Source organism: Cibotium barometz, chromosome 60 (assembly GCF_041138505.1).
Source record: "Cibotium barometz isolate CiBa-2024 chromosome 60, ASM4113850v1, whole genome shotgun sequence".
Taxonomy (NCBI): Eukaryota; Viridiplantae; Streptophyta; class Polypodiopsida; order Cyatheales; family Cibotiaceae; genus Cibotium; species Cibotium barometz.
In genome coordinates this window covers 33,905,487-33,919,742 of record NC_141105.1, presented here as the reverse complement: position 1 = coordinate 33,919,742, position 14,256 = coordinate 33,905,487, and positions in this window count along the sequence as shown.

Sequence of the window (14,256 nt, the reverse complement as noted above, 5' to 3'; positions counted from 1 at the left end):
TCTATTAGTGTGTTAGGTGCTATGATTAGTCATGTAAAGGATGTAGAATAATGACACCTAAGGATGCATGGGATACCTTGGTTAAGTTGTGTAACATAAGTACCAAGGCAAGAAAGATGCAGTTGACGCAAGAAAGATGCAGTTGAAGCAAGAGCTGTATAATGTCTAGAGAAAAATGATGAGTATACGTGATTTCTTATTCAAAGTAATAATTCTAAGTAGGTAGTTCCACATGATAGGAATGTAAGTTGAAGACCATTGGATGTGGTGCACTTTGATGTTTGTGTTTGTTGGCTACATTGCCTATGTACATGTGCCAGATCAAGTGAGAAGCAAATTGGATATCAAAGTAGAAAAATGTATCTTCATTGTATACTCCCTTGACCAGAATGGTTAGAGATGCTATAACCCCACTACTCATGAGATGTGAGTGAGGAGGTATGTTATTTTTGATGAGATGAATGAAGGATTCTATAGAGGCTGATGTAAACAACAATGTGACTACAGTGAATGGGAGCAATAATCACATGTGCTTAGTGGACCTGGAGAGTCTATTGTTGTTAGACATTAGTTGCTAAGGAGATCTATGGCATTGACTATGAGGAGACATTCAACCTGGTCACGGAGAATGGTAACTGTGAGAGTTGTCATCGCTACTATGGCTGCTAAGTATCATGGATCAAGCTCTCCTATAATGACAAGATATCTACCCAATCATAAACTAATATTACACTAATGACAATACTAATCTAAGGTAGATAGAAATAAAGAAAACTCATCATCATGAGTGTGTATGCTAATTAAGATTCATTCAAGTACAATTAGACACTAAGATGAATTAGCTTGGATACATAAAGAGATTTGAGGTAAGTGCAAGTCATATGTTTATTCCTTGAAAATAGCCCCCTTTTATATGGGTGAGTAAAACATTGGCTTTGCTAGCTCATGTTGTTGGATAATTTAGCTTTGCTCATGTGGTTTCTTGCTGGTGGACAATATCTTGTTTGGCTTACTCAACTCACTCCCTACCAATTCTTGTGCTCTATGGCACCACATTTCTCAACATCCCCCCTTGGTGCCATATTCCTACGCTATTGTAAGATGGTCAAATGCAAGGTTTCCAAATACTTCATCCCCCTTAATGTAGGTGGATTGACATTTGAACTTGGACATGGAACAACTCCCTCCCTTAATGTAGGTGGTAGGTGGATTGAGATTTGAATTTGGACATGGAACATCTCCCTCCCTAGGTGTTTGATTAGCTACTCTCAGGAGTGTTTACATTTGCATCACTTCCCCTAGGTGCTCTTCGGGCTACTCTTAGGTGGTAACGTATGCTGCTTTGATGCTTTGTGTGTGAGTGCCATGCTTTGTGATGTGGTCACTCCATGCATTTGGTCTATTAGCATGCCTAGGATAGTATTTAATGCACTTTTGATATTCTTATGCACACGTACACTTGCATACTCATTTGGTTATGGTGTTTTTATGTAAGTTGTATTCTTGTTTTTTACACACACTAGCATGCTCATGTGGCTGCTAATTAACACATTTTTGACTCGTGGTTGAACACAAAAGATTTGGTGAAATTTTTATTAATGATGTCCATGATGTTGATGACAATCTAGTTAATGATGCTATCGATGCTGGTGAAACCCAAAACATGGTAGCATTTGAAGAATATTAAAAGCTCACATACACGCTTGTCATGTGAATTGCCTCCTATGTAGGCCTTTTTACACTTAGGTGTTTTGAAATTAAGTGTTAAACCCTTAGGATTCATAAAAATCTTATCCTTCGCTCCTCTTGCTGCTGTCGACAGTGTGAGAGGATGGCATTTATGCTACACACTGGGTGCTGTGAATTTGCTTGTCAGTTCTGCTGTGGCCATTCTTCTCTCTACTCGTCAGTTTTGTTGTGGCCTTTCTTCTCTCTTTGCCCGTCGGTTCTACCGTGCACCACCTTTCTCTTTGTTTGTTAGTTCTGCTGTGCACCAGCAGGTGGTGTGGCTATACTGATGTCCCTCTTTCTATTGTTGAGTGGGATGGCGAGCTTGAGCTTTGCATGCTTGTGGCAGAGTTACCCCCAAGATTTGTTGCACGCTGAGTCTTGCGCTGCTTCTTGCTTTGTGGTGTTGGTAAGGGTGGGCTGCTAGCCTTTCCTTGCAATGGCACTCTGGCTACAACCCTTACTCTAGTGTGAAATATGCACAATCGTCTATTGCTCACTTGTGTGCCCGTGATCCTTGTTCTTTAATGTGATGTTGATTGAATAAAGCTTCTTGTAGTTTCCTTTATTATTGTTGTGCTTGTGCTTTTACTAGTGCTTGCTTTGACTAAGCTAAGGATGTAGTGCTACAGCTTGAAAATGTGTAAATTGGGAACTCTCTCTCGAATCTCAAAGGCAGCAAGTAGGGGAAGCTATGAAAAGAAATAAGGACCCTAATTTGGAAAACCTTAATCACACTAAGTGATAGAGATTAATACTAATAATGTGCACAAATGCTAAACTAAGCTATGAAAAGAGACAAGGACCCTAATTTGGAAAACCCTAATCACACTAAGACATCCTAATGATAGAGATTAGTACTGATAATGTGCACAAATGCTAAAACAAGCTAGGCGAGAAAAGCCAAGCTTTGATACCAAGTTAAGAATCATGGATCAAGCTCTCCTAATGACAAGACATTTGCCTAATCATAAACTAATTCTACACTAATGACAACACTAATCTAAGGTGGATAGAAATAAAGAAAACTCATCATAAGTGTGTGCTAATTAAGATGCACTCAAGTACAATTAGACACCAAGATGAATTAGCTTGGATACATAAAGAAACTTGAGATATGTGTAAGTGATATGTTCATTGCTTGAAAATGGCCCCCTTTTATATGGGTGAGTAGTACAAATTAGCTTTGCTAGATCGTGTGAGATAATTCAGCTTTGCTTATGTGGCTTCTTGCTTATGTCTTCTTTGGCTTACTCAACTCACTCCCTACAGATTCATGTGCTCAATGGCACCACATTTCTCAACACACTCCCCGCGTCAAGCTCAACTCCACACATTGTACTCCAAGTAAGCTCCAAACCTGTGGAGCTTCTTTTTGTACCAAGTGCCTTCATGAAGATGTCAGCCACTTGATCCTCTGTGTTGACATATACTAAATCTACATCACCTACTAGAACCTTATTCCTCACAAAGTGATAATACACCTCAATGTGCTTCATCCTAGCATGGTATAATGGGATACTAGCTGTATGCTACTCATGTTATCATAATAAATGATAACATCCCTATCCACGGGGGCTCTCACCCATATCACCAACAAGTAGCTTCTAAAACTAAGTTACCTCACAAACTGCCATAGCAGCGCTCTTGTACTTTGCCTCTGTACTCGACAAGGCAACTGTCGAATGTTATCTTGCTACTCTAACTCATAGTAGCCATTACTTACATTTGACAACAATGAGTGAAACTTTGTAGAGCTAAGTACAATGCAAATACTTTACAGAGCCTAAAAGGCATTGAGCACAATGACTACCAGTACCCCTACAAAAGGGAAGGGCAAGGGACCCTGCTTGAGCCATATGTACCCTTGGAGATCTTTGAAGCCAAGGAGATCTATTTGGAGGCAGCCAAAGCCTCAAAGCCATGGGGGTGTGCGATCTTTAAATTCCAATTCTAGGATCTGCAACCTTTATGCACTTCTCTGTGGATGTCCCCACACCACCCTAGAATGATGCAAGCTAACGTTGGAAGATGAGCCAACAAGATAATTACTGGCAGAAAATTGGGGGATGCTACCCTTGTTTGAGTTACCTCCATGGGAAATGGACCTAGCTAGGTGTGCTACCAAGCCATGCATTTGTTTGACAAGATACACCAAATCATTCATCAAACAACCACCACACTCGGGCCCCCAAACAATGAAAGAAGAATTGTAAAACTCACACAGGTTGGTAAGGCAGACATTTTATGGGATTTTAAAAGAATAAATAAACCTATAACCACCACTGGGACCCCCAAGCAATGAAAGAAGAATTGTAAAACTCACATGAGTTGGTAAGGAAGACATTTAATGGGATTTTAAAAGAATAAATAAACCTGCAAAGAAGGTAGCATGTTTCAAGAACAACAAGCATAAACCGCATTGGGATGATGTAATTTTTCCTCATCTTATCATGCCATGTAGGTTATGTTACACCTATCTCTTCTTTCACAAGCCACATCACATGACCTAGGTGGATGTAGGGTTGCTTATATGCTCCTCATATACTTCAATAGAGCTCACTTATGGCCAAATCCCAATTAGGAAAAGGAGAAATGGGCAAAGAGTATTTATGTAAAGATTAATTAGGTGTGTATATTAAAGAATCCAAAGGAACCCTACCTAGGAATAGCACCCTTGCCAACAAGAGTGATTTACCAAGCCATAGACTCTTTGGATAAGCTCCCACCACTGCTAAAACAAGAGCTAGTTCCCAACCAAACACACCACCTAAGGACAATACACTAGGGGATAGCAACAATGACCACCCAAGAAGTAGAAATTTTCTATCGATGGACACGAGAACATTACTGTTGAGTCTCGGTCAGAGCTAGACACTAAAACCAAAGTAGATAAAGAAGCCCAGAAGAAGAACAAGAAGACTAAAGTAAAGGTAGAAGAGGATAAGAAGACTAAGGTCAAGGCTAAAGAAAAGCAGTAATACACATTAACACTACATCCAGACCCACACCTTCAACACAATCACATAATCATCATGTCAAGCCACCCTCTTAGCTGTATTCATGTAAATGCAAGCAGTTGGGAAATTCTCCAAACTTCTTGAAATGCATTGCACCTTTTGCAAATCACATGTAGCGCGAAGGTGCAAATGTATGAGACTGCATTGAGACCGTAATAGAGGTGAAGAGAATAGTTGGGCAAGGTGGTTCCCTCCATGGCTGGCCGCTCTTAGAGGAAGGCTACCACATACAATGGGGTGTTTTGGGGGGGGGAGCCAAACTGTAAGGGACTCCTCCCAAGGATCACCTAATACACAGGCACATGGTCTTCCCCAATCCCGATGATCACCCACTAGGCTCTGCCCTGGACAATGGTTCCTGAATCCAAAACTGTCAGGAGCAACTGCCATGTAGATACACTCCGCAGCAAAATGGAGTTGCTGAGCGGAAAAACGGGCACATTTCTGAGATTGCGCGAGCATTGATGGGAGAGAAGAATATGCCACATAGCTATTGGACTGAGGCTGTTTCTACAGCAGTTTACATCATGAACATGACTCCAACTGTAGCCATACATGATGTAACTCCAGAGCCAAGGTTTACTGTGGCAGAAAACCTAACTTGTCTGATCTGAAAGTCTTTGGATGCATTGCATATGTGCATGTGCCAGATGACCTGAGAACTAAGCTGGATCCAAAAGCTGAAAAATGTGTGTTTATTGGATATTCCCTTGAGCAAAAGGGATATAGGGTAAGCAGGGATGTTGTTTTTGATGAGATGAGCAGCTGGTATGCTGCTAAAAAAGAAGCTGTTGGGGCTGATGTGAGTGGAAATGTGGTTGCATAGAATGCAAGTTAGCAACAATCACAGTCTTTGAGTGGACAGTGGACCAGGAGAGTCCTCATCTAGTGGTTCAGTTCATAGACCATGTAGTGGTAGGCAACATCATAATACCAGTCTTGCAAATGTGATTAGTACATCACATAAAGGCAAAGAGAAAGTGATTGAGCCCCTTAGTATGCCTGACATTTCTGCAGGGCATTCTCATGTTGATGGAGAGTCTAGTGGCTCAGAGATGAGCCTTGATGAGGATCTTGGGATACGAGAACACCTGGTGTAAAGAAGGCTATGGAAGCCATGAATGCAAAGCTGTGAAGATCTAGGAGAGTGAAGAATCTTGTGCAGAGGTTTACCTATGATGGTTATGTGACACATCACTATGCATACATGGTAAAAGTTGTGCAGGTTATAGAGCCCACATGCATTAATGAGGCTGTTGGAAATGTGTGTTAAGAGAAAGCTATGGATGAGGAGATGGATGCACTATATGGAAATCAAACTTGGGATTTAGTGCAATTGCTTGAAGGCAAGAAAGCCATTGGATGCAAGTGGGTGTACAAAGTAAAACATAACAGTGATGGAAGCATAAGCATGTACAAGGTTAGATTGGTAGCCAAAGGATATGTGTAGACATATGGCATTGATTATGAGGAAACTTCCAGCCCAGTTGCCAAGATGGCAACAGTGAGAGTTGTGATAGTAGTGGTTGCATCAAAGCAATGGTCTTTACATCAGATGGATGTAAAGAATGCATTCTTGCATGGAGATTTGCAAGAAGAGGTGTATATGTTTCAACCACCTGGTTATGAGGATGTGTCACCCGGAGCATGTTTGCAGGTTGAAAAAAGCCTTGTATGGCTTAAAACAAGCACCAAGAGCATGGTCTGACAAGATTTTTAAATATCTTGTCACTATTGGCTTGCATGTAACCAATGTAGATTTCTCGCTGTATGTGACACAGTGATAGAGGGGTTGTGCTTGTTATCATCTATGTAGATGACCTGCTATTAACAAAAATGAAATGCTCATTATGCCAAAAAAAGTGAGTGATGGCACTATTAACATTTACAAAGTATGTGTTAAAAGCATCCCAGCCAACCAGCGCTTCCAAGATGGTGGGAGCTCCCTATGCACTCCATTCGCTTCGTTGTTGCAGCCTCCTCCTACTGCTTATACCTTTGGGGATTTGCATGGTGCTTTCTACACGCCTTCCCAAATCTATTGTACGCAATTCCGAGGCTTTTGTCCCCCTATCTTTACCTTGCATCGTGTGATGTCGTTGCGTTAGTGCTTCGTCACGTTCACCATGTGATATTTTATACATCTAGGATGGACCTCTTTATTACCTGGTGCTGGCATAAACTCACTGTTGATTTGATTCACGACTCATTCCTTCTTGGCCTTATCAAGTTTATGCCATGTAGTCATACAGCCGTGGGCAAAGGCTATATAGCATAACTCATGGATACGAGACTTCATCTCATTACCAACATCATCCAAGACCACATTTCCATCCACTACTTGTTGGTAGCGGGAATGAGCTGGGGGATTTGTGTCGAACAAGCGGTGGGATGAGCGTGAGTGCGGTGTCCCCTCGCAACTGGAAATGGGTGGGCACTCGCACCGCTCAGGGGAAGAAGCGTCTGTGGAGTCACCACCCACCACGGCAACAACCCATCAAATGATCTCGTCTTTTACGACTGGAAGTAGTCAAGCGAGTCGTGGGCGGGGTTTATGTTATGTGCCGTGGAGTGTCCGAGGGTGTGGCCTGTGTGGTGAGCTGTGATGGCTGTGCAGAAGTGCCAGTGTCTCCCCCAAAGTAGGCTTGAACCATAGCCCTTTGCTCAGGGCTCATTTGCGACATGAAATGATAAAATTGGCTCGGGGACATTGCCTGTGTCTACACACATACCATCACAACATGCCCATGCTTATGGGTTTGCCCAACAACATGCCCATGCTTATGCCATGCCATGGAAAGCATCAAAAGCAAGAAGATACTTAAAAAAAAACCCATAAGCATGAGATTAGGGTACTTAAAAAAAAACCCATAAGCATGAGATTAGGGCACTTACCACCAAGAGAGAGTTGAGAGGGAGGGCTTGAGAGAGACAGACCAAGAGAGAGCTGAAAATGACTAAAAACCTACAAAACAAACACAAACACAAACACAAACACAAACACAAACAAAACAAAGCCTATTAGCTACTTTTGAAAACCACACACACCCTGCACCACACCACACATATAATCAAAAGCATTAAGCTCTATGCATAGAGCTTAATATATGCATTAAGCTCTATGCATAGAGCTTAATATATGTATTAAGCTCTATGCATGCATTAAGATCTATGCATAAAGCTTAATGCATAGATTAAGCTCTATGCATGCATTAAGATCTATGCATGGATCTTAATGCATAGATTAAGATCTATGCATAAAGCTTAATGCATAGATTAAGCTCTATGCATGCATTAAGATCTATGCATAGATCTTAATGCATGCATAGAGCTTAATCTATGCATTAAGCTTTATGCATAGATCTTAATGCATGCATAGAGCTTAATCTATGCATTAAGCTTTATGCATAGATCTTAATGCATGCATAGAGCTTAATGCATAGATTAAGCCTTAATATATGCATAGAGCTTAATACATAGATTAAGCTCTATGCATAGAGCTTAATCTATGCATTAAGATCCATGCATAGATTAAGCTCTATGCATAGAGCTTAATCTATGCATTAAGATCTATGCATAGATTAAGCTTAATGCATAGATCTTAATAGAGCTTAATGCATGCATTAAGCTCTATGCATAGAGTTTAATCTATGCATTAAGCTTAGATGCATGCATGCTTAAGCCTAAGATAATCCTAAACCCTAGCACCCAAGGGTGCAAAAAAGCAAGGCAAATAATAAATAAAAAACAAGAGAAAAGGTGAATGGCTACCTAGAATTTCAGCAAATTAGAAGCTGCAAAACAAACAAAAAACATAGCATGTTAGCTCAGATACATACAAAAAATTGGAAAGCAAGAAAAGGGTGGGCGAAGGGCTTAGATTAAGGGTTTAGGGCTGGGGGAGGTGAGAGAAGAAAACTTGTAGAAATTTGGGGGAGAGAATAGAACCTACAAAACAAACAAAAAACACAGCATGTTAGCACCACACACATACAAAAAAAATCTGAAGCAAGAAAGGGATGGGGGAAGGACTTAGGTTTAGGGTATAGGGATAGGGGAGAAGAAAGGAGAGAACCTGCAGATTTTTGGGGAGAGTGGTGAAGAAAATCTAGTGTTTGAAAATGCTAATAAGTGAGGCCCCGCGACTCTGTCAAAAATTTACCTAGAGTCGAAATAGACGTTGAAATACGTATGGATACTGGCGTCGAAATAAGCGTCAAAATAACATTCGATAAAAGCTATTTTCGATGGTGATTTGCGATGCTTATTTTGACGTGCGCTTCAGTTCACTTTTTAATGTAAATTTACATTCAAATTTTGAATTTTTTGGTGGCCCGATAGGTCCACCTTTCCATAAAAAACAAGAATATATCGATTAGGCCATGGATAAAGTATAAAAGAAGCTCCACCTCCCCCTCATTTGGACCCAAATTCACATGTGTATTCAACATAGATGGAGCCCGTGAGTTCTATGAACCTTTCAAATTTTATCAATTTAGAGGAGAAAACGTTGTGCCCATGCAGTCATTGCAAGTACCAAGTCGCCCGACACGTTGAAGAATTTGCAACAACGAGCATTCCAAAAAATGGGGTGAATTTCTAGTGGAGCACTTGCAACATCTACTTATTGGCCTCAATGTTTGCCTAGACGACAATGAACCGATGGATATCCAACTTGAGTGGAGCAAAAGAGCAAGGGAAGAGGCAACCTCGATGGGATTAGAACCCGAGCAAGCTTTCACGTACTCGGATCAAGTTCTAGAACATGACATGGCTGACATGATAGATGCCCTGCACAACACAAGCCACGGAGTAGAGTAGACGATCATGATTTGGAGCATGCAACGGCCCAAGAAGTAGAAGACATCAGATGCCATGTGGAGCATGCTTCTCAAGAGGAGAATGACACATGCCATGGAGTAGATGATCATGATTTGGACCATGCAACGGCCCAAGAAGTAGAAGACATTGGACGACGTGTGGAGCATGCTTCTTGAGAGGAGAAAGAGCTACGTAGGCTTGCCCATCTACCGCTTTATCGTGGAGCACGTGTTTTAGCTATCCACACTTGCCTCTCCATATTGAACTTGCAATCAATAAATGGGTGGTCTGATATGAGCGTTTCAAAACTTATGGGGTATGTGTCCCTTCCCCTCTCTATGTTTCACATGCTTGCATGAATGTCTTGTCTTTCTCCTTTACTATTCATTATGTTATATGTAACAGGTTATTGAAGGATCAAATTCTACCAGAAGACAATGAGATGCCTTCAGACCTTGTGCACGAGCAAAAGAAATGCTGCACTCCATAGGGATGGACTATAACATGCACCAGGCATGTCCAAATAATTGTATTCTCTTTTGGCATGAGTATGCCTTTCTTCACGAGTGTCCACAGTGTGGTTCATCGAGATATAGGCAAGATGTCAAAGGACAAAGGGTCCTTGCTAAAGTCTTTCGATAATTTCCCATCATTCCACACATTCAAACAATGTTCAGATGCAAATACATTGCATCTTTAATGACTTGGCATCGAAACACCAGATCCACAGATGACGTTATGCATGTGCCCGCTAATTTTCCAACATGGAGGCATATTGAAGAGAAGTGGGTGGACTTTGTGGAAGAGCCTTGTCATATTCGTCTTGGACTAGCAATGGATGGAGTCAATCCATTTGGCTTACGCTGTTCATTATGGAGTACATGGCCCGTTTGCCTAGTGAACTATAACATGCCACCATGGTTAGCAATAAAGAAGGGGCACCTTTTACTTTCCTTGATAGTTCCAGGGAAGTACAAGGTTAAGAACATGGACGTCTACTTGGCTCCATTAGTTGACGAGCTACGCATATTATGGGATGGTATCCAAGTTCATGATGTGTGTAAGTGGTTTGGGAAAGGGCTACTAACAGTGCGAGGAAATTAAATAGATAATTTTGGTATTATTTGCATATCTCATCACAATGATTAGCATGTTTGGTGCAAGGCTTTCAATATCTAGTTATAATGCATACCCTATATGTGGGCCTAGATTAGAGGCCCGATACTCAACAACTTTGAGGAAGGTTGTCTACGAGGGGCCACAAAAGTATCCCCCCGACAACTATGAGTTGTGAGAGAGATTTCTAGGGGGGCCTCCTCGTGTGCTAAAGCCAAGTGAGTGGAGGAGGGCATGGAAGGTGGATCCAAGTTGTTCACCCCTCGGAATGAAGCGGTTATCCATCTTCCATCTACTCCCATACTGGAGTGATCTTCTAGTCAATCATCTTCTTGACCCTATGCACATTTTCAAGAACATAGCCGATATGCTTTGGAAAACCATCACAGGTGCTAAGGAGAGCAAGGCACAAATGGATGATCTACAAGAGGTGGATTGCATGCAGCACTTATGGGCATGGAGCAGACCTGATGGGAAGGTGATTCTCCCTAGAGCACCTTGGGTCTTAACCAAAGAAAAGCAGCGGCGTGTAAAGAAGTGCATCACTGAGTTTTGTACTCCCACTCGTTGTTGTATGCATTGCTTGAAGGGAGCATTCACAAAGGATGAAGAGCTTAGTGGCTTGAAGTCTCATATTGGCATACAATCTTACAGTTTTGCTACCAATAGACCATTAAGTATTGCCTTAGCAAAGACATAAGAGAAAAAATATACAAGATTAGTGCAATGGTACAGTGGATATCAAAGAAGGAGACTAGAAGAAATACGTTGGAAGCAGCTCGTTCTAGACTCCATTATTGAAGCAATTACAATGGCGGAGAAATTCTTTCCAACAAGTTTCCTGACCATTCAATTGCACCTACTTGTTCATGTGGCTGACGAGGTTGCTATAGCAGGTGTTGTTTGTTGAAATGAGTGATGCTAGAGTGCCAAGTCACCTAGCCAAGTTATCCCACATGAGCTATCATAGCTTTGTTGTACTCTCCTCATATAAAAGAGGACCATTTCAAGCAATGAAAAATGTAGCAAGCTCTTAAGCCTCTCTATGAGTACAAGTTTCAATCTTGTAACTTAATTGTGCTTATGTCTTAAGCTAAATTAGCTTAGTTCATTCATTACATTTGTTATTAGGTATCACCCACCTTAGCTTAGCTTAGCACTAATCACATGCTAATTAGAAAGTTGATTATCATTAGGGATCTTGATCCATGAATTTCAACATGGTATCAGAGCTTGGTTTAAGCTCTCCATTAGCTTAGCTTTAACTCATATTAGTATAATCTCTTTATTAATCACTTAATTAGTTACTAATATCATCTTATCCTTTCTTTCTCTTTGTGGCCCAAATTTCAAATCCTTAGCTTTGCTTGTCCTCTCAACCATTAGACAAGATCTTTTAGGAGAATGTTGCTCAACCCTAGGCCAATACACAGCTAAGAGGAATTAGCAAAAAACGATGCAGATTCGTCGACTGGTCTTTTTGTCATTTCTCTGCCTACACAACAAATTGGGCCAAGCCATTTTAGCCCAAGATAGGCAATTATATAAGCTTCAAGTAAACCAAAGGGCTTCTCCAATGGTGAAGTATACCGATCGGGGCAAGCATAAAACCAGGTGGCAAAAACCCATGATTTTCACCTGTTTTTTGAAGATTTGAGCTATTTCTTTTATATAAGGCTCTTGTTCTCATCTAGGGCAACACTCTCATGCAAAAATCCCCCTCAATGGTTGCTTCCACATGCCCAATTTCATCCTCCACTTTTTAGCTCTGTTAATAACATTGATTAACACTTAATCACTATCATTAGCAGTCATTTAGCAAAAATTGAGCTTAATCAAAGGCAAAATTAAAAAATTAGAGTGCTATTCCATATTGTGGGAAACTCTTTGTTGTATCAAAATTCATCTCAACCACTTGCATCCATTGCTTAAACTTAAGTGATTCTTTCACCGCATTGAGATTATCTCTAGCATATAGTTTGCAAATCACTTATAAAAGGGTTACACACTGCCTGAGCACTAAAATCAAGGCTTAAGGTAAGACCCCCTTCTCATTATGGAACATGTAACAATTGTCTCAAGATTTAATGGTGATGGGATTTGCACATGGAAAAGCAAGACCATGTACTTGCTTATGCATAAGGGGCTTTGGCACCTTATTGAGGATGAACAAGTGGAGGTTGAGCCACTTCAAAAAAAATAAAGAATTGGGCCTTATCGCTCAAAATCTTGATGATGATATGATTAGTCACATTGCTGGCATCAAGGATGCCAAGTTGGCATGGCAGGAACTCAACAAGATTTTTGGCATCGACTCAAAGATCAATCAACATCTCAACTTCCAAGATGCTATCACTGTGAAAAACTTGGACATACCAAGAATGAATGTCGCAATAAAGATAAAACAAAGCTTGTTTATGACTATTACCGAAAAATTGGTCACTTAGAAGAAGATTGCTATCACAAAAAGAAGCAGGCAAACTACATCGAGACTAAAGCTACCCTAGCTGAAGATGCACTCTTCTAGAGAAAGAACAATTATACTTTTCACCCCTCTTGTCTCTAAAAAAAAGTGTGATATAATCAACCTTTGAGGCCATATGATATCAAGCTGAAATTCATAGCTAAAGTAACTATAATGCCAAAGTAGCCTAGCACAAGGGGAGAGAGAGAGAGGAAGAGTGAAAGCCTAAAAATTATACCCAATCTAGCATCAAGGGGGGTTTGTTGAAATGAGTGATGCTAGAGTCCCAAGTTACCTAGCCAAGTTATCCCACATAAGCTATCATAGATTTGTTATACTCTCCTCATATAAAAGAGGACCATTTCAAGTAATGAAAAATTTAGCAAGCTCTCAAGCCTCTCTATGAATACAAGTCTTAATCTTGTAACCTAATTGTGCTTGAGTCTTAAGCTCCATTAGCTTAGTTCATTCATTATGTTTGTTATTATTAGGTATCACCCAGCACCCTAGCTTAGCTTAGCACTAATCACATGCTAATTAGATTAAGATTAGGATCTAATTAGATAGTTGATTGTCCATTAGGGAGCTTGATCCATGAATTTCAACATTGTTTATAGCCGATGGATGTTTTTCCTCGAGAGATTTATGAAGACACTGAAAGGTTTTTCTTGTCAAAAAGCTCGCCCTGAGGGCAGCATGGCAATGGGATGGCTTGCTCAAGAATCTCTTGTATACATAACAAAATTTCTTAGTACGTCATAGTTGCGAGGTTATAAAAAATGAGAAGGAGGAGCTTGCATATGGTTGTGATTACCATGTAAGTGAGTTTTTATATATACACATGAAACCATAAGACATAGTCTTGTATAAGTTTTAGTTCTTGATACAATTTCATAATCTTCTTTTGCTTTTGCAGTATCGCAAATTTGGTGCACTTTTGTCATGCGGTTGTCACTTTTGAGTGGAGCGAATAGATAAGAAGCGAATAACATTTGATTATGGTGTTAAAGCAAATTTCATGCAAGAAAGTCGTTCAAGTGCAAGTGCAAGAAAGTCGTTCAAGTGCAAGTGCAAGAAAGTCGTTCAAGTGCAAGTGCTTGATTATTG